General features: G+C 43.5%; 2 non-coding genes across 2 annotated transcripts; both read left to right on the forward strand.

Annotated features, from left to right (window-relative positions):
• Window positions 1–3,725: 3,725 nt before the first annotated feature.
• Trnah-gug lies at window positions 3,726–3,797 on the forward strand. Its single transcript has one exon. It is a non-coding gene; the product is annotated as a tRNA-His (tRNA).
• Window positions 3,798–20,974: 17,177 nt separating this feature from the next.
• Trnah-gug lies at window positions 20,975–21,046 on the forward strand. The gene has a single exon. It is a non-coding gene; the product is annotated as a tRNA-His (tRNA).
• Window positions 21,047–21,579: the final 533 nt, after the last annotated feature.

Below are 21,579 nucleotides of genomic sequence, written 5' to 3' on the forward strand. Positions count from 1 at the left end.
ACACAAGTATGGCGGTGACGAATACACGCTTCCAATGTGCGTTCACCGCGATGCCGCCAAACACAGATGTGACCATCATGATGCTGTAAACAGAACCTGGTTTCATCCGAAAAAATGACGTTTTGTCATTCGTGCGCCTAGGTTCGTCGTTGAGTACACCATCGCAGGCGCTCCTGTCTGTGATGCAGCGTCAAGGGTAACCGCAGCCATGGTCTCCGAGCTGATAGTCCATGCTGCTACAAACGTCGTCGAACTGTTCGTGCAGATGGTTGTTGTCTTGCAAACGTCCCCATCTGCCATCTGTTGATTCAGGAATCCAGACGTGACTGCATGATCCGTTACAGCCATGCGGATAAGATGCCTGTCATCTCGACTGCTAGTGATACGAGGCCGTTGGGATCCAGCACGGTGTTCCGTATTATCCTCCTGAATCCACCGATTCCATATTCTGCTAACAGTCGTTGGATCTCTACGAACGCGAGCAGCAATGTCGCCATATGATAAACCGCAATCGCGGTAGGCTACGATCCGACCTTTATCAAAGTCGGAAACGTGATGGTACGCATTTCTCCTCGTGACACGAGGCATCACAACAGCGTTTCACCAGGCAACGCTGGTCAACTGCTGTTTGTGTATGAGAAATTGGTTGGAAATTTTCCTCATGTCAGCACGTTGTAGGTGTCGCCACCGGCGCCAACCTTGTGTGAATACTCTGAGAAGCTAATCATTTGCATATCACAGCTTCTTCTTCCTGTCGGTTAAGTTTCCCGTCTGTAGCACGTCATCTTCGTGGTGTAGCAATTTTAATGGACAGTACTGTAACTGTCCTTTAGACAAAAAAGCTTCTGTTCACAAATCAGAACGGATTCAAAAATCATCACCCGTGTGGAACTCAGCTTGCCTTTCTCTTGTACCACATCCTGCGAGCTATGGGTGAAGGACAACAGGCAGATTCCATATTCTTAGATTTCTGGAATTCGTTTGACATAGTGCTCCTATAAAAACTGTTAAAGTTCCCAGCATATGGAACAGATACCCACTTACATGACTGGCTGGAAGATTTTTTAAATAACAGCACGTAATACGGTTATCTGGGCGGATAGCGTTCGTCTGAGACAAGGGTATCGCCAGGAGTGGCTCAGGGAACTGTGATAGGACCACTCTTACTCCTTACATAGCGTAAACATTAATGAACACGACAAACTGCAGGGGCGGATTCCTGACTGGAAATGCAAGAAAAAAAGGTCCAATGAACCAGTGGCCGGAAATCGTTGTCACAGCAGATGGAGCTGACGAATAAAGTCCCTCTGACCACGTGTCATGTGTTCCTTGTGCGCTACAGGGTGTGTGATAGACGCAGCGCACTGTAAGCAACAGTATGGGCCGGTATTCGTGTCGGGAATAAGATGAGATGATGTTTGTATACGGCCAAGCAGATGGAAACGGTCGAGAGGTAGCACGGCTATACCAAATAAGTACCTTCACAGACACCAACCACATCATAGGACATTTCAAGCCCTTTTTGGGAATTAGCGTGATTATAGGCTACATCATGTTGGCAGGCCAGTTGCCCGGAGCTTGTATTAGAGTTCGTCTCAATATCCTGTAAACCTGATCCTCCAAATCGGGCGTACGCACAGTCTACCGCCCCCCTGCATGTTCAATGAATGTAACTCCATCTTCTGGTGGAGTATGGGACTACGGCTGTTAAATGTTCAATAAAAACAATACCAATCGCCGTTGTATATGTTTATTTTTAGGCGACCCGTTTCGACGTTACACTACGTCATCGTCAGTCCTACATTGCTCCAATTCAGTAACCTTCCTGTTACAAATATACCAGTGCCTTGAACTGCTCTCGTAATAACTATTACGAGACCAGTTAAAGGCACTGCTATATTTGTAACAGGAAGGTTACTGAATTGGAGGAGTTTAGGCCTAAAGATGACGTAGTGTAACGTCGAAACGGGTTGCCTATAAATAAACCTATACAACTGCGATTGGTATTGTTTCTATTGAACATCCCTGCATGTTGGTCCGTCTGAAAGGGCCCATGATCACACAAATGCCCAAAAAGGGCTTGAAATGTCGTGTGATGTGATTAGTGTCTGTGAGGGTACTTCTTTTGATATAGCCGTGCTGCCTTTCGACTGTTTCCACCTGCTTGGCCCTCTACAGACACCACCTAGGCTAGTTCCCGACATGAATACCGCACTATTCTTCTGCTCACAGTACGCTGCGTCAATCAGACAGCTTGAAACACACAAAGAACACACCGCACCTTGTCAGAGGAACTTTCGTTCGCCAGCGCCATCTACCGTGGCAACGACGCATTTCCGGACACATGTTCGTAGGAACTTTCTTCCTCCATTTACAATTAGGAATCAATCCCTGCGGCTCGTCGGTTTTGTTAATGCTCACTCTGTATACATAAACGGTTTCACGGATAAGGTGAACAGGAAACTGCAGCTGTTTGCTGATGACGTATGTAGAGTACAGAAAAGTGTCGGCGTTCCATGACTCGAGGAGTCTTCAAGATGACTTAAACAGAATTTCTATTTCATTTCACGTATGACAGCTTGTTCAGAATGTAGAAAAATTCCAGTTAATGCACATGAGTAGAAAAATGGCTCTGTAATGTTTGAATACAGTATTAGTGCTGCCTGGCACAAGTATCTAGGCTGTGATCGGGGCATTCGTAGCTTTGGTTGTACACTTTATAGCAAGAACTACGCAAAGAGCAGTATCTTGGACCAATTTTAATAAGTCAATAGAGGTTGCGTGGTATATAGCCATATCACCAGCGTACAGAAATTAAAACATGGTGAACAATATGGCAGAGGCTATAGAAGCTTCATAGCTAAAACCGTAATGCCAGAGAACAATTGGGTGACAGAAAACATTCTGTGCCATGTGGCAAGGATCTGCCAGGAAGGTAGCACAACACAGAGCCGCCCAGGGAGTCACAGCAACCACCGTCCGCACTCAGCCTGGTTCAGGATACAACAGCTGTTTGAGGTGTTCTTGCTTTTAAATGTCTAAGCGCCAGGTTGCTGAGGGGTATGAAATGGAACGAGCACGTACGGTCGGTAGCAGGGAAGGCGAATGGTCAATTTAGGTCTATACAAAGAATTCTAGGAAAATGTGACTCATCTATAAAGGAGACCGTGTATAGAACACCAATGCGAGCTGTTATTCGGTACTGCTAGAATGTTTGGGATCACCACCAGGCGGCTTAAAGGAAAACAGCGGAGAAATTCAGAGACATGCTGCTAGATTTGTTACCGGTTGGTTCGATCAGCATGCAAGTATCACGGAGATGCTTCATGAACTCCCACCCAAACGACATATATGTATTGCTATATTTTATAATAATTGTACAATATCTGCTTACCTATAACTCGAACAAGTAAGTATATTATGTATGCTTCCATACTTTTTCTTATAGTGACTGTATCAAACAGTTGTATTTGTCGTAGCGAAACATCTCTTCACCCCTGTGCGGTATAGGTATTTACCAACACATGCAATTCTCTAAGACAGCCAGAACCCAAGCCTTGTCGATTAGGTAGGTACGAACTAACCGCGAAGTTGCAAACCCAATGACGTCAAGGGGACAGCCCGACGCGACTGCAGCGTCACCGCTGTGCGAGGCGCGATAAGTTGGACTCTGGCCACAAGCAAGTGAAAGCCAAGTCTGCCGCTGTGGAGGCGTTTACTCGTCCGCCGTGATAGTCTAGTGGTTAGGACATTGCGTTGTGGCCGCAAGAACCCAGGTTCGAATCCTGGTCACGGCAAACGGATACTTTTTATCGGCGATGCTGAGGAATCTGCATCGACCTATTAAAGCAAGATGAGCGTTTGAATCGATAACGATTTCATTTGTCATACACAGGCACTTAAAAGTATACATTTTATTAACTGTATGTTTCTCTGGTTTTTATTTACCTATACTTATTTCAGAGCGAAAGCTCGATATTCAGGGTCTGCAAGTTTCAACCGACACATTTAACTCCGATTTGGTGTAACTGTCGCACGTGAATTTTGCGGAAACCTGATTCACTGTTAATCAAGGATGAAAAGGTAGGAAAGTTACGGTTTAACGCACCGTCGACAACGAGGTCATCAGATACGGAGCGCAGGCATGCGTTGGTGAAGGACAGGGAAGGAAATCGTCTGTGTCGTTTCGAAAGAACCATCGCAGCATTTATGTACACAGTTTTTGGAAATCACGAATACCTGTATTTAGACGGTTCGTTGGAAAGTTGAATCCGAGCTCACTGTGAGTCCATTCCTCTATATTATTTGACCCTTGTCACGTACGTTGCGCCACAAGTAACTAATCTTGAAGACAAACATACCAAATTGAGTGTTTGGAGAACTTTCTGAAGACGAGCGTACAAATATATTTTTGTAGACATTTCTGTCATTTGTGCTTTCAATATTGTGCTTTATGAACTTGTAGAACACTCAGGTAACAGTTTTTCATACATACACGCATTTTATTTTCTGTGGCTGCTACCTAAAATAGCGCACCGGCACACGTTACAGATCCCTAGTGCTCTCTGTTTCGGAAATGTGCGACAACATATTTGACTTTGTTAAGCAGGTGAAGAAACGGCTGCCTAATGGAACTTCGGCCGGAAGAGAACAGCGAATATGCAAAAATTTTGTTGAAATGACCTTTTAGAGTGTCCAAGAAAATCACTGACAACTTTTAGGGACAGGTTCGTTACACCACAAACAAGAAAAAATGCCTAGCAGAAATGAGCTCTAAAATGCATACCTTAAAAGAGATGAACATTTCCTCAGTAGAAGAGATGTTTTTAACACTAGGGAATATGAACAAGGGATCATAGCTCTTCAGGTCCACGTTTCAGACCCCATATTTACTGGACATTGTTTTCTTGGTTTGGTCTCTCTTGCCAAACTGTGGAAAGCAAAGTCCTTGTAGTAGAAGAGGTCTGTTTTATGGTATGACCAATTGCTCATAGCTCACAACAAAGGCCTTTGCGCAGTGGTAACACCGGTTCCCGTCAGATAACGGAAGTTAAGCGCTCTCGGGCTTGGCTAGCATTTCGATGAGTGCTGAGCGCTGTTGGCAGTCGGGATGTAGTCAGCCTTTGTGAAGCTAATTCAGGAGCTACTTGACTGAGAAGTAGCGGCTCCAGTCACAAAAACTGACAACGGGCGGGAGAGTGATGTGCTACTACATTCACCTGCGTATTGACATCCAATGACGCCTGTTGGCTGAGGATGACATGGAAGTCAATATACAGGGTGTAAATTTCAAGTTGACAAACCAGAATAACTCGAAAAATAAGCTTCACACGAAAAAAAAGTATAGAATCTAATGCTGCTGCTACGGTCGCAGGTTCGAATCCTGCACGGATGTGTGTGATGTCCTTAGGTTAGTTAGGTTTCAGTACTTCTAAGTCTAGGGGACTGATGACCTCAGATGTTAAGTCCCATAGTGCTTAGAGCGATCTGAACCATTTTTTTGTAGAATCCAATGTTGATTATTTTCGAGGGGGACATCTGCTGATGCTAAAATTAGCCCGCCACCCCAGCCCCCTGGGGGTGGGGTGGGAGGCAACTTTAAAATTTCAAATGGAAACCCCCATTTTTATTGCAGAATCAGATTCTTAATAAAAAAAACTACGTACATTTTGTCTCAAACTTTTTTTTTTTTTTTTAATCTTGGTAGTTGGCGCTGTAATTCATGAAAATTCATGTTCTCATGTTTGCGTGGACAATGGTTACGTATAGATAAAAAATAATTTACTTCGTAAATTTTGATTCGCTAAAACTAAAAATCTCTCTCTCCCCCATAGGGTGGGGTTTGAGAGAGGGTAATTAGAGGTTTACAAATGTTGACCCAAATAAAGGGAGAGTTTTAGTTTTAGCGAATCAAAATTTACGAAGTAAGTATTTTTTATTTATCCGTAACCATTTTCCACGCAAAAATTAGAACATGGATTTTCTATAATTACAGTGACAATTACTAAGAATCACAACAAATCTTAGAGAAAGGTACTTAGTTTTTTATGTAGAATCTGATTCTGCAGTAAAAAACGGAGTTTCCCATTTGAAATTTTAAAGTTGCCTCCCGCCCCACCCCAAGGGGCTCGGGTGGTGGGTTAATTTTAGCACCAGCAGAAGTCCCCCTCGAAAATAATCAACTTTGGATGATACACATTTTTTCGTGTAAAGCATATTTTATGAGTTATTCTGGTTTGTCAACTTAAAATTTACACTCTGTATACAGGGTGATTCACGAAGATATGCAAATATGTTATTCTGTAAGTGAAACTAAAGAAAAAAGCAGATAAACATAGGTCCTCAAATGTTTAGTTACGGAGTCACGCCTAGCAAAAGATTTTGCATGAAATTTAGCAACTTCGCTAATATGAAGCCATTGCAAAACTGTACGAGGTTACAGTAAAGCACGATTTCCATTTATTTTGTTGTTATTGGTCTGGCGAATCTAATAAAGCATGTCCCAGCCGTGTATCTGCAGTAATTTTCCAGAACATCCAGAGAAGGATAGATTAATATACAAGTAAATCTGTTTAGTTTCCATTAAGAATGTAGAAACGTTTATTTCATTGTTGGCAACAGTAAATTGTTTAGTCGTTTCCTAACCTTGAAACGAGTTAGTTTTCTGTATTGTTCAGTGAAAGAACATAAAAACAACAGTGTATTTAAGTGAAACCACACCGTAACAGTTGTAGTTTGTAGATTATTTATGAAATAGTGATTCCTTTCAAATTTACAACAGAGGAAGACGCCGATACAGTGTTTTCCACACGTGGAGCTAAATGCATTGAACTCGATGGAGACATTTTTGAACATTTATTGTGAATGTATTGCGAAATTGTATGTACACTATACAGCATGCTTAACAATGAGCTTTTTTTTCGGTTTAATTTGAATTCACGTGTGCTATGGTATTAATAATAGCAGATTATCTGACACATTCACACAGTTTCAGTTAACGTTATTATCATCATTTCTCCAAAATTAAATTCTCTACAACTTCTGCTAAAAACTTTGTGCAGTTGTCTGGAATTTAAAAAACAAAATTGGCCAAGTAGTTAACAAATTAAATATTTTACGAAATTACTTCTTTGCTTCTCTGGGTTTTCTGGAAATCTGCTGCAGATGCACGTCTGGGACATGTTTTATTAGATTCGCCTGATCGATAGCAACAAAATAAATGGAAATAGTGCTTTTCTTTAACCGCGTATAGTTTTTCGATGGCTTCATATTAGCGAAGCAGCGAAATTTCAGGCAAAACCTATTATTAGCCGTAACTCCGTAACTAAACATTTGGGGACCTATGTTTATCTGAACTTTTTTCTTTAGTTTTACTTACAGAATAAAATGTTAAAATATTTGCATAGCTTCGTGAATCACCCTGCATATACAGGGTGTTCCATTTATCTTGACCACCCTAAATAACTGTATGTCCAGATACAAATTACAAAATGTTTCAAACAAATGTTCTTTAGCCGTCAGGGGGACATCAATCAGCACGATTGCCTTCGTTTTAGGTTTTTTTTATATAGATATGAACAGCGGTATGACTTTTTTTCAATGGCACCATGCATTTTTTATTCGGTAATTTATTTCCTCTCCTAAAGACCTATTCAAAAATGTATCACAGTGTGCCATTCACTGAAACACAACGTTATTAATTACATAACACAATATTGATTTGAGCCCGGGATCACAAACTCGTCCACTTGCTGGAGGTGTCAGAAAACAAATGAAAACCAAGTAAAAACATAACACAAAATCGACTTTGACTTTCCTGTCCCATTGGCCAGGAGTAGAACATTCAAAGGTGCTCAAAGTGGTGACCCTGGACACCGATACACTGGTGCACTCATTGAATGAAAGAATTATGTACTGCTGCCAGTGTTGCCTGCTGAAGAGAATTACAAGCAAGCACGATACGTTCCTGCATGTCCTCTGGAGTTTTTGGAATATCGCGATAGACAACGTCTTTAATGCATCCCCAAAGGAAAAGGTCCAGAGGATTTAAATCAGACCTAGCAGACGAAGTAACTGTTCCTCCTCGACCAATCCATCTGGCAGGATGCCTTCGGTTCAGAAAACGACGTGCACGCAGGGCCTTATGTGCTGGACATCCATAGTGTTGATACCACATAAGCATTCTGGTTCTTAGCGACAATTCATCCAGAAGAGGAGGAAGAATTCGTCTGAGGAAGTTGGCATACGCTGTGCCGTTTAGACTGCCACTGGTGAAAGTTAATTGTAGTACGAAGCATCCCACACCAGATGTGAACTCCCCTCTGACACTGATGTTCCATCTGTCTAAGCCATCGTGGGTTGTCGCTGGACCAATAATGCATGTTCCTTGTATTTACCTGTTCTTTGTTTGAGAAGGAACATTCATCGGTAAGTAGAACATTGGAGAAGACGTTCGGGTTGGCGAGGATTTGCTGCTGTGCCTACTGACATAACTCTACACGATACTGGAAATCTTTCCCATGCAATTCTTGATGTAGGTGTACATGGTAAGGATGGAACCGGTGACATGTAAGAATACGAAGTACACTGGTTTTAGAAATACCAATCTCGTGTTGAAGCTGTCCTGTGCTCACATGTAGATACGTAGCAACGGGAGCGAGAACAGTAACTTCGGCAGCTTCGTCTGTGCGAGTGCTACGACGATTGCGTTGTCGTGGGTTAAAACTTCCAGTTTCCTAAAGCGTCGCAACAAGACGAGAAAACATCCATCGGGGAGGTGGGTTCTTGTGAGGATATCGTTCTCTGCACAGTTCCGCTGCCTGCTTATCATTTCGCCTGCCTTCAACGACAACAACAACAAAAGAAACGTTATGTCGATGCAGTTTGTAGGAAGGATAGCCTTTACTGTACGCCTGCTCTACACAACAGTATTTAAATGACAAAAATACAGTACCAGATGTACCTGTACATAAAAAACAGTATTGCAACTACTGTTCTGCTAAGGTACATTCCCCATAGATGAGTAACATTTCCACCTTCTCTTTGTTGGTGTACATTATACACACACAACACTTCAACTAACGGTGGTTGACGGAATGACAGGTGTGCATTCTACTTATGTTTACATCTGTTCTCTGTCAACGTCAGCACGTGGATGTGTTCCTTTACCCCGAGTACCTGCACTAAGCGCTGGAAGCGTCAACGTCAGTGTTGCGTTATGTAATCAATAAAGATGTGTTTCAGAGAATGGCACACTGTGATACATTTTTGAATAGGTAGGAGAGGAAATGAATTACCGAATAAGAAATACAGGGTACCATTTAAAAAAGTTATACCGCTGTTCATATCTTTGTAAAAATACAAAGCTACAACGAAGGCAATCATGCCGATTGATGTCCCCCTGACGGCTAAAGAACATTTGCTTGAAACATTTTGTAATTTGCATCTGGACAAACAGTTATTTAGGGTGATCAAGATAATTGGAACACCATTTATATTGCCGCTATGAAGAGGAAACCTGATTAACTGGAATAAACACAAGAAGCATCTGATTTCCTGAAACTAACGCGTCCAATGGCGGGTTCAACGTGCTGCGCCTATTCCAGTAACACTTCACGTACACGTTGCACACGTTTTACATGTTTGAATATACTCACACAAATAGAAGAGTATACGGAGAAACAAGGACAACAAAATATCTAATATTATGCGTATGCCTCAAGAAATTTCTAGGAAATAAATTATGTTCAGAGAAAAAGTACGTCTCTAAACTGAACCAGTTCACGCATTTAACCTACACTCCTGGAAATGGAAAAAAGAACACATTGACACCGGTGTGTCAGACCCACCATACTTGCTCCGGACACTGCGAGAGGGCTGTACAAGCAATGATCACACGCACGGCACAGCGGACACACCAGGAACCGCGGTGTTGGCCGTCGAATGGCGCTAGCTGCGCAGCATTTGTGCACCGCCGCCGTCAGTGTCAGCCAGTTTGCCGTGGCATACGGAGCTCCATCGCAGTCTTTAACACTGGTAGCATGCCGCGACAGCGTGGACGTGAACCGTATGTGCAGTTGACGGACTTTGAGCGAGGGCGTATAGTGGACATGCGGGAGGCCGGGTGGACGTACCGCCGAATTGCTCAACACGTGGGGCGTGAGGTCTCCACAGTACATCGATGTTGTCGCCAGTGGTCGGCGGAAGGTGCACGTGCCCGTCGACCTGGGACCGGACCGCAGCGACGCACGGATGCACGCCAAGACCGTAGGATCCTGCGCAGTGCCGTAGGGGACCGCACCGCCACTTCCCAGCAAATTAGGGACACTGTTGCTCCTGGGGTATCGGCGAGGACCATTCGCAACCGTCTCCATGAAGCTGGGCTACGGTCCCGCACACCGTTAGGCCGTCTTCCGCTCACGCCCCAACATCGTGCAGCCCGCCTCGAGTGGTGTCGCGACAGGCGTGAATGGAGGGACGAATGGAGACGTGTCGTCTTCAGCGATGAGAGTCGCTTCTGCCTTGGTGCCAATGATGGTCGTATGCGTGTTTGGCGCCGTGCAGGTGAGCGCTACAATCAGGACTACATACGACCGAGGCACACAGGGCCAACACCCGGCATCATGGTGTGGGGAGCGATCTCCTACACTGGCCGTACACCACTGGTGATCGTCGAGGGGACACTGAATAGTGCACGGTACATCCAAACCGTCATCGAACCCATCGTTCTACCATTCCTAGACCGGCAAGGGAACTTGCTGTTCCAACAGGACAATGCACGTCCGCATGTATCCCGTGCCACCCAACGTGCTCTAGAAGGTGTAAGTCAACTGCCCTGGCCAGCAAGATCTCCGGATCTGTCCCCCATTGAGCATGTTTCGGACTGGATGAAGCGTCGTCTCACGCGGTCTGCACGACCAGCGCGAACGCTAGTCCAACTGAGGCGCCAGGTGGAAATGGCATGGCAAGCCGTTCCACAGGACTACATCCAGCATCTCTACGATCGTCTCCATGGGAGAATAGCAGCCTGCATTACTGCGAAAGGTGGATATACACTGTACTAGTGCCGACATTGTGCATGCTCTGTTGCCTGTGTCTATGTGCCTGTGGTTCTGTCAGTGTGATCATGTGATGTATCTGACCCCAGGAATGTGTCAATAAAGTTTCCCCTTCCTGGGACAATGAATTCACGGTGTTCTTATTTCAATTTCCAGGAGTGTATATTATGAAAAAATTTTAACTGCACAATGAGTTTACACAAGCGAAAAGTTGTTTCCAGTTAATGAGTGTGGTTTAAAGCACCGTGAAGCAAACAATATGTGAATGAGGATACGGCAATGAAAAGGCTCACAACTGCAGAAAAAGACTCGTAGATTTATCATTAAAATTTCTATTCAAACGGTTTACGTTAAAGCTGCGGAGTGTTTGGTGTCGTTTTCAGGCGTCGACATCACATTTCCCGCCACATTTGCATAACAAACCGCATAAAAATGGCACAATCTGGAGAGACCTTCAATGTGGTGTGTCATTGGTATTGCGTATTTTCGCAATACACGAGTGCGAGTACAAATACGAAAACCACCAAATACGACATGTGAGCATTGCGAACACTTAAGTGAACATGGCAGCTGCCCGGTTCACTCCTGTCATCGAATCACAGCAGAGGACACTGTGTTGTTACACCTCAAACAAAGGGTGATTATGTACTCCTACATACTGGGTAAATATCAAGAATGATGATTATTCAAAACTGACAATGAATACTGTATGACGCGTTCTCATGCCCTCACCTCTGTGACACTGAGCCAAGGAAACTGTAATTGCAATTCATCTCACACTGACGCAATAAAAATTACAAGCTAAATCTATTAAATGTAGTAAACAAAACAAAAGATTAAGTTTATTCATTGCTGATACTGTTATTTCGTTCGGCAACTCAATTGTAACGGTCAGAAAATATGACTTCTGTTCCCTGTGTACGTTCACGGGTTGTTCGAAGGTCGAGAGACTTGTCTGAAATTTCGGCTTATCTAATCTGTTGACTGGTCTTCTCTCAGGCGTGAAGTGCGTATCAAGTGGACGATTAACAATTCAAAACAGTTAATGTGGAGAAAGAGTCATCTTTGAAATATACGAGGCGAAATATGGGAAAAGGAAACACGGAACAGGCCATAAAATCAACGTGCTATGGGTGTTCGTTGGAATTAGACGAGGATAAAGGTCTTCGTTCTGCATTTGGAAGATTTTTTAGGAACATTCAAGGAAAAACTAATGCGTGGGACGACTATCATAAGCGACTTCTGGAAGTCATATGACATTATAGGTACTGAAGGTTTCCAATGGTTAAGAGTGAGGCATTGCATGAACTTCGTGTGTCCGATAAGTCGTTTCGTTCACGCACAGAACGTGAAGAGGGTATGGCAGGACGTTATCTCACGATCTGGCAAAAAGAGCGATTATTTTGTGGGTTGCATAGCTGAGTACACGTTCCAGAGAGTATACTGTACAATAGAATTATTACATTTTTCCTTGAGGTGGGTGAACTTTATCCACCTGGCGAAACTGCGATGGAGTAGTTCTTTCTAGAGCTCTATAGCCGAGACTGGTGGCTGCAGTACCGTGCTTACAGTTTATTTGTACCACTTTTGGTGAAAAGTTTCGGGAAACAAAGTGCCTTTACTTTCCTTACCATTCTAGCTATGTGAAGGCATGGCTTTACTTCATACTCTGTTGTTTGATGTTAATCTGAGACGCTTATAATTCCTGTTATATTCGTGCTGATTGCATGATGTTTTTCGTCTTCTCAGTTCTGCACTTAACTATATGTATTTCGCATGTATTCAGTCCGCGGTGTTTGTGTGCTCACGCGATGCATTAATGATATTAACGATATTTTCTTGAGGTCATCTGTCCTGTGCTGTCATTGGCAGCCAGAAGCACCCCGACCTGCTCCCATGTTGGTTTAAGTGTTTGCGGAGCTAACGTGCCGTGTTTTGTGGTATTACGAAAATATGCAGTTACAGTGACACACCATATTAAAGATTTCTCCAAGACGCGTCATATTTGGAATGTTTTGTTGTGCTTAAGTGTCGCGAAATGTGCCGTTGGCGTACTAGAATCGTACCTAGCGTTTAAACAATCAATTATAGCTATTTGGCGACAACGTCTTTTAGTCGCCAGAATGTTCAATGCAGATCACTAAAGAGAGTTAATCGACGTGTCATTGTTCCATGTCAGTACACAGTGGCAGAATCCAGTGACGACGAACGTACTCGATACTGTAAACGTAGTTATACTCTTCGAAGCAGACATGTCAGGACGCGATTGTAAATGGTTGTAGATTTCTGGTAGCTAAACTGTTCACCGTTACACCAAAAGTTGTTTTCCATCGCTCAACACTTTGGTCTATCATACAATTAGTTCATGATCTGTGTATCACATCAGAAAAAAAAACAGTACACATAACACGTCTTTTATTTCGCAGTCTGCATGTCATGTATTACAGATCAGTTATGGTGCGATTAGCGAATAATAAACAGCGCAGGAAATACATGTAAGATTATGATCCGCCCTTCGTTGCACAACGAAAACTAGTTTTCTGGAAAATGTCTTTCAGTTCACGTTGTGTAAGTGGAGTTGTGCTTGAACCTTAACTCACGAGCTGTGGTCTCTCAGACCGCGCGAAAATTTTCGAACTCGCTCTCCAAGGCCAGTTGTGGTGGAATGTTTCTATACTCCCCCTACCCTCCTGAAATTGTCAAGCCTACAATGTTTTGCTGTCGATTGCGTTATCACCTTCTGTGTTTATTGTTAAAACGTGTTATTGATAGGTGTTGGAGTCTCCTAGACCACTCCTCGTCAACTACGTACCTGTTTTATTCAGTACAGTACCGCATAGCTCAAAATGTGTTGGCATGAATGTGTCATTTTTAGCTTTCCCGAGTTTGATGAAATTGTTAGTTGGTCTATGGAGGAAGGTGTCAGTGATCTAGATCAAGAAATAAACGAAAAAGACGGCGATTTTACATTAGCCTGTGATCACAGTCCTGCTATCGAACAAGAGTATCATTCAGAGGAAGAACTTCAGAAAAGTTGTGATGGGGATCTGTCTATTTCTTCAATGAAATACTTAAAGTGACTGTTAAAATCGAATGTGTTCTGAGCGGTGATAAGAAAAATGTAGTTCCCAGCAGTGAATGCCAATTTGACTGACTTTCTTTTTGTACCTATCGGGTGGAATTTTTATGCCCAAATTTAAACCCTGGAATTTAGTTTTATTTGGAAATTCATTTGCTACAAAGATAGTATAATTTTTCACGACGTAAAATTCAGTACCCTAACAGTCGATTTATCTGTATTATTTAAAAGAACCACACAAAATTGTCTGCTTTTGTGTGATAAATAGTAAAATACTGCAGGCTTTGTTTAGTGCAGTAAAGTAAACTAGAAGCATTTAAACAGCACTTAAATAATTGTAAAAATAAATGTTATATAGTATAAATTAAAAATTTCGAATGATTTTTTCCTCAAATCTCGGTTTAAACATACGGATCCCAGAGACCCCACCTCGTGGTATGCGTTACAGACAACTCACCGCACGAGTTAAGGGTTAAATCAACTGTGGCTTGTAACAGCAACCAATACGAAAATACGTGTAAACATCAGATTCGTTGCACCGCAGGAAATAATTCAATTGAATAATGTATTTTAATTCACAGTCCGTACGTGACACATCAAATATTTGTTCAGGTGCAAATAGTAATGGCAAGCAATATACGAATCACGAAGAATAACAACCAGTGCACAAAACACATACGAATGCCTAAAACACAGTTCACAACCACCGTATAACAGTTTTTTTAAAACGTCTTTTATACTGTACGTCTGCATTCCACGTGTAACTTCAGCGCAAACCTGTTAAATACACTCCTGGAAATGGAAAAAAGAACATATTGACACCGGTGTGTCAGACCCACCATACTTGCTCCGGACACTGCGAGAGGGCTGTACAAGCAATGATCACACGCACGGCACAGCGGACACACCAGGAACCGCGGTGTTGGCCGTCGAATGGCGCTAGCTGCGCAGCATTTGTGCACCGCCGCCGTCAGTGTCAGCCAGTTTGCCGTGGCATACGGAGCTCCATCGCAGTCTTTAACACTGGTAGCATGCCGCGACAGCGTGGACGTGAACCGTATGTGCAGTTGACGGACTTTGAGCGAGGGCGTATAGTGGGCATGCGGGAGGCCGGGTGGACGTACCGCCGAATTGCTCAACACGTGGGGCGTGAGGTCTCCACAGTACATCGATGTTGTCGCCAGTGGTCGGCGGAAGGTGCACGTGCCCGTCGACCTGGGACCGGACCGCAGCGACGCACGGATGCACGCCAAGACCGTAGGATCCTACGCAGTGCCGTAGGGGACCGCACCGCCACTTCCCAGCAAATTAAGGACACTGTTGCTCCTGGGGTATCGGCGAGGACCATTCGCAACCGTCTCCATGAAGCTGGGCTACGGTCCTGCACACCCTTAGGCCGTCTTCCGCTCACGCCCCAACATCGTGCAGCCCGCCTCCAGTGGTGTCGCGGCAGGCGTGAATGGAGGGACGAATGGAGACGTGTCGTCTTCAGCGATGAGAGTCGCTTCTGCCTTGGTGCCAATGATGGTCGTATGCATGTTTGGCGCCGTGCAGGTGAGCGCCACAATCAGGACTGCATACGACCGAGGCACACAGGACCAACACCCGGCATCATGGTGTGGGGAGCGATCTCCTACACTGGCCGTACACCACTGGTGATCGTCGAGGGGACACTGAATAGTGCACGGTACATCCAAACCGTCATCGAACCCATCGTTCTACCATTCCTAGACCGGCAAGGGAACTTGCTGTTCCAACAGGACAATGCACGTCCGCATGTATCCCGTGCCACCCAACGTGCTCTAGAAGGTGTAAGTCAACTACCCTGGCCAGCAAGATCTCCGGATCTGTCCCCCATTGAGCATGTTTGGGACTGGATGAAGCGTCGTCTCACGCGGTCTGCACGTCCACCACGAACGCTGGTCCAACTGAGGCGCCAGGTGGAAATGGCATGGCAAACCGTTCCACAGGACTACATCCAGCATCTCTACGATCGTCTCCATGGGAGAATAGCAGCCTGCATTGCTGCGAAAGGTGGATATACACTGTACTAGTGCCGACATTGTGCATGCTCTGTTGCCTGTGTCTATGTGCCTGTGGTTCTGTCAGTGTGATCATGTGATGTATCTGACCCCAGGAATGTGTCAATAAAGTTTCCCCTTCCTGGGACAATGAGTTCACGGTGTTCTTATTTCAATTTCCAGGAGTGTAGTAACCACATTACAATTCACATGTAAACGCTGAAATAGTTCGTTGCGCCGCGGGAAACAATTCACTTACAAACAGCGCTTTAATTTCACTGTTAGTTCGTAGTACTTCACGTAATAATTCAAGAAAGGTTTCCTAATGACGATGAACGCATAAACACACTGAAATATCTACCTCCCATTATGTGCTTCACATCTAAGTAATTGCACATTCCCTTAGGTGCTTATACACTACTGGCCATTAAAATTGCTACACCAAGAAGAAATGCAGATGATAAACGGGTATTCATTGGACAAATGTATTATACTAGAACTGACATGTGATTACATTTTCACGCAATTTGGGTGCATAGTCCCTGAGAAATCAGTACCCAGAATCTGGTCGTAATAACGGCCTTGATACTCCTGGGTATTGAGTCAAACAGAGCTTGGATGGAGTGTACAGGTACAGCTGCCCATGCAGCTTCAACACGATACCACAGTTCATCAAGATTAGTGACTGGCGTATTGTGACGAGCCAGTTGCTCCGCCACCATTGACCAGACGCTTTCAATTGGTCAGAGATCTGGAGAATGTGCTGGCCAGGGCAGCAGTCGAACATTTTCTGTATCCAGAAAGGCCCGTACAGGACCTGTAACATACGGTCGTGCATTATCCTGCTGAAATGTAGGGTTTCGTAGAGATCGAATGAAGGGTAGAGCCACGGGTCGTAACACATCTGAAGTGTAACGTCCACTGTTCAAAGTGCCGTCAATGCGAACAAGAGGTGACCGAGACGTGTAACCAATGTTTCCCCATACCATCACGCCGGGTGATACGCCAGTATGGCGATGACGAATACACGCTTCCAATGTGCGTTCACCGCGATGTCGCCAAACACGGATGCGACCATCACGATGCTGTAAACAGAACCTCGATTCATCAGAAAAAATGACGTTTTGCCATTCGTGCACCCAGGTTCGTCGTTGAGTACACCATCGCAGGCACTCCTGTCTGTGAAGCAGTGTCAAGGATAACCGCAACCAAGGTCTCCGAGCTGATAGTCCATGCTGCTGCAAACGTCGTCGAAATGTTCGTGCAGATGGTTGTTGTCTTGCAAACGTCCCCATCTGTTGACTCAGGGATCGAGACGTGACTGCACGATCCGTTACAGCCATGCGGATAAGTTGCCTGTCGTCTCGACTGCTAGTGATACGAGGCCGTTGGGATCCATCACGGCGTTCCGTATTACCCTTCTGAGCCCACCGATTCCATATTCTGCTATTAGTCATTGGACCTCGACCAACGCGAGCAGCAATGTCGCGATACGATAAACCGCAATCGCGATAGGCTACAATCTGGCCTTTATCAAAGTCGGAAACTTGATGGTACGCATTTCTCCTCCTTACACGAGGCATCACAACAACGTTTCACCAGGCAACGCAGGTCAACTGCTGTTTGTCTATGAGAAATCGGTTGGAAACTTACCTCATGTCAGCACGTTGTAGGTGTCGCCACCGGCGCCAACCTTGTGTGAATACTCTGAAAAGCTAACCATTTGAATATCACAGCATCTTCTTCCTGTCGGTTAAGTTTCGCTTCTGTGGCACGTCATCTACGTGGTGTAGCAATTTTAATGGCCGGTAGTGTATTTTACGCACCACGTCTCAATCACTCACAACAACGAGTCTTTACACCTTAATCCAGGCTGCTTTGTTACCGCTACATCGATGTATTACTTACAAAGCTTGTGTCTCTTGCAAAGTATCATATAAATTACAGTCCTTCAGATTTTTCACACGAATATATAATATTACCCACTCGCTATATTTTGATCAAAAAAAGCATGGTGTCAAATGCGCGTGCACACAATAGCACAAAATCACAAACAATCATGGATGGGAGTTAGAGAAAGTATACCGGATGAAACGCAACCTCCGATTTGAAAAGAAAAAGAAAATGAGGATTATATTGGTATATTCACATGCATTTCTTTGTCAGCATGGATACGGCTTCACTGGAATCTGATGTACGATTCTCTCCGATTTCGTAGTAGCTCTGTCATAGTGTTATTGGACCGTTGTGTGTCCACGCTGAAACTCACTGTCATGGCATCAACGTCCGCAACGTAGTTTTCTGGAAATGAGGGTTGTCTACAAACCAGATCACTTACAAAGTAAAAATATCAGACCAAGAAAAAAGTTATTCTAACATTTTACATGTACAATAACTATCCCATAAAATGTTTCAGGTCTATGAATGACGTGTAGTTACAAAAGGCCGTTGATGACCTCGCAGTTTAGCGCCCTGAAACATTAAAAAACGAAAGAAAAACTGTGCATCATGCCAGAAAAAAACCACTCAAAACACCTTCTTCTTGTTGTCGTTACAGGTCAGCTAAGGAGCACTTTTAAGCCACCGAGTAAGCTTTATTTTCACTCCAATACTCATATGTTCTTACTTTTCTTCTCTACTATCTGCTGTCTCTATTTCTTCTCCGTGTTTTATCTGCCTTCAAGTTATTGCTTCTTTATTTCAGTTTCCTTTACGTCTTGAGACATTCTTGTACGTCAAGTGGGTTTACCTTTTAATTTTTCAAAATGCTGTATGATTTTTGTTAGTCTTCTACGACACATTATTTGGATACGTTCCTAGAACCTATTTTGTTTGTAATTTTTCTACATATTTGTATGTGTCTTCTTTACATTTTAACTTAAATGTTCTTATCAGTATCATCCTCACAGTGTTCCTTCTCTTTCTAACTGTTTTTTTTTCATTTTATTTAGTAGATCCTGAAATTAGAGTATCTGAATGTTGCGTACATTCTGATCAAGTTACTGTCATACATTGATGATTTGTAATTTTATAATGTTTTTTTTAATAATTGACATACTTAATTAAATGAAACGCGAAGTCCATCATTTGTAATCTTTGTCTGATTACCTCTTTTACCTCCATCAGATTGAATGACTTTTTTCAGACACTTATAATCTGTCTGTTCTTCTGATTTTTCCATACCTGGTGCAGTTCTCTTGTTTGTCAATACCTCTGACTTTCGAAGGAGATTTGGAGGCCTTCTTTCGCTGCTGTTTGCTTAAGATTTTAATCTGGTTTTTTAATTTTCTTAACTATGTAGCAAAGTGACTATATAGCCTGCAAACGGGAAACATTAAGTTTGTGTTTATCTCTTCCCTAGCCAATTTGTATTCCATATCCGTTGTTAGAATCTGTCAGTTCCTTCCTCCGTTCTCTGGTCACTTTCTGAAGAACGCAATTACAAAAGACTAGATATCCATTATCGTATGAATTTTACTTTAGATTTTGTACTTGATAGTCCTTTAATTAGGCCCGGTGCGTCTGGAGATTAAATAGTAATATTACAGCAATAAAAGGAATTTAATTGATGAACGACTATTTATCTGCTTACAGTGTTTCAGTAGCCAATATTAAGCTGGGATGTAGGAATATACGACAATCGTCTACGTGACTGTTTCCTAGGTACCGCAACAAAATAGAGAAAAACCCTAACTTGTAGTGCAGTAGAAGGATTTGTTCAGATGCGTACGTAATTGTTCTCAGGAAGCTTCTGGAGTATTACAAGCGTCTACTTGCACAAAAGAACTGAAAAATGTTTCCAGTAGACGGAGACGTATCTCCGTGTTGCAGCAACGGTTAGCTATATCCTGCAGTTATAAACGTCTCAGAAATGTCCGCTCGGATACAGGTCCGCATAACTTATTATGAGGTGGTACACTGACTACATCTACATCTATGCTCTGTAAACCAATGTTAAATGCATGACAGATAGCTCTTCCCACTGTAACGCGTGTTCGGGTATCTTCCCGTTCCATTCACGTATGGAGCACGGAAAGATTGAATGCTTAAAGACTCTGTACACACTGTAATCCTCCCCTCGCTATCCGCACGGAGGCTCGGCTATGGGGTTGTTCTACATTCCTATGCTTAAAGATGGTTCTCGAACCATTACATGCAGACTTTCTCGGGATACTTTATATCTATGTTGAAGTATCTCGCAGTTCCGTTTCGTCAGTATCTCCGTGACGCTGTCTCTTAGGTCAAATGAACCTGTGATCATCCGTGCTGCCCTTCTGTGTATACGTTTAACATCCCATGTGGGCCTATTTGGTAGGGATCCACAGTCCTGAGCAGTATTCTACAAAAGGCCGCTCGAGTGTTTTGTTCCATGTTTAAACATTTCGCGTTAACCAACTACTGTGTTAAGCGTTCTTACTGAATATAGAAACCTGGCAGAAGTTGGCGTAGAGAACTTCATAAGTGATGTTGAAAGTGAGACGGTAGGCATGGCGTTTTAAAGGTCTGAAGGAAAGAATTTAAGGCTGTGTTGTGAGACACAAGTACTACAGACTGGAAAGTATTTATTTACAGCCAAATCCATGTTCCGTTTGTTGACGTTAAGCAGAGAAACTCACTGGCGACTGACTGCATGCCACGTATTGAAAAGTAGCAACACAAGAAAGCGATAACACAGTCTGCCGTCCTCCGGCTTGCTGCTTCGGTGTCATCCTTTGCGCTCGAGACGCCATCTACCTGCGGGCAGAGTTGCCGTGTCAACTGGAGCGGAAAGCCCTGTTTTCTGCTGCCGAAGGAAAGAGTTTAGCAGAGTGAGCGTAGCCGTGATAGTCTAGTGGTTAGGACATTGCGTTGTGGCCGCAAGAACCCAGGTTCGAATCCTGGTCACGGCAAAAGGACACTCTGCTTTTATATTGCATTTCCTTATGTGCGTAATATTTTGATCTCTTCCCATGCTCGTACAGTTTACTCACATAACGCAACTGTGTTTCGGTTCAGGTTTCACAAAACTGCATCCAAGACAACTTTCTTTTAAATTCTGTGTTGTTATTGTGGTCACTGGTCCGAAGCCGGGTTTGATGCAATTCTTCACGCTGGACTACACTGTGCGAGCCACTTTATCTCTGCATAACTACTGCAACCTACATCCATTTGAACCAGCTTACTATAGCGAAGCCTTAATCTCCCTCTAAAATTTTTACTCCCCACACTTCCCTTAACTACCTATGAACCGTGAATTTACTTTCAGAATCTTTTCTTAAAGAATTTTCTTTATTTACTAGCGATTCATCAAGAACATTACCACATTTAAGCGTGGAAGTAGTTGCCAGGGAGTAACTGATGGAAATGAAATTACCTTTAACAAAGGATGACTGGGTGTTGTGTGATGACCTTAGGTTAGTTAGGTTTAAGTAGTTCTAAGTTC

This window comes from Schistocerca americana, chromosome 2, assembly GCF_021461395.2.
Source record: "Schistocerca americana isolate TAMUIC-IGC-003095 chromosome 2, iqSchAmer2.1, whole genome shotgun sequence".
NCBI lineage: Eukaryota > Metazoa > Arthropoda > Insecta > Orthoptera > Acrididae > Schistocerca > Schistocerca americana.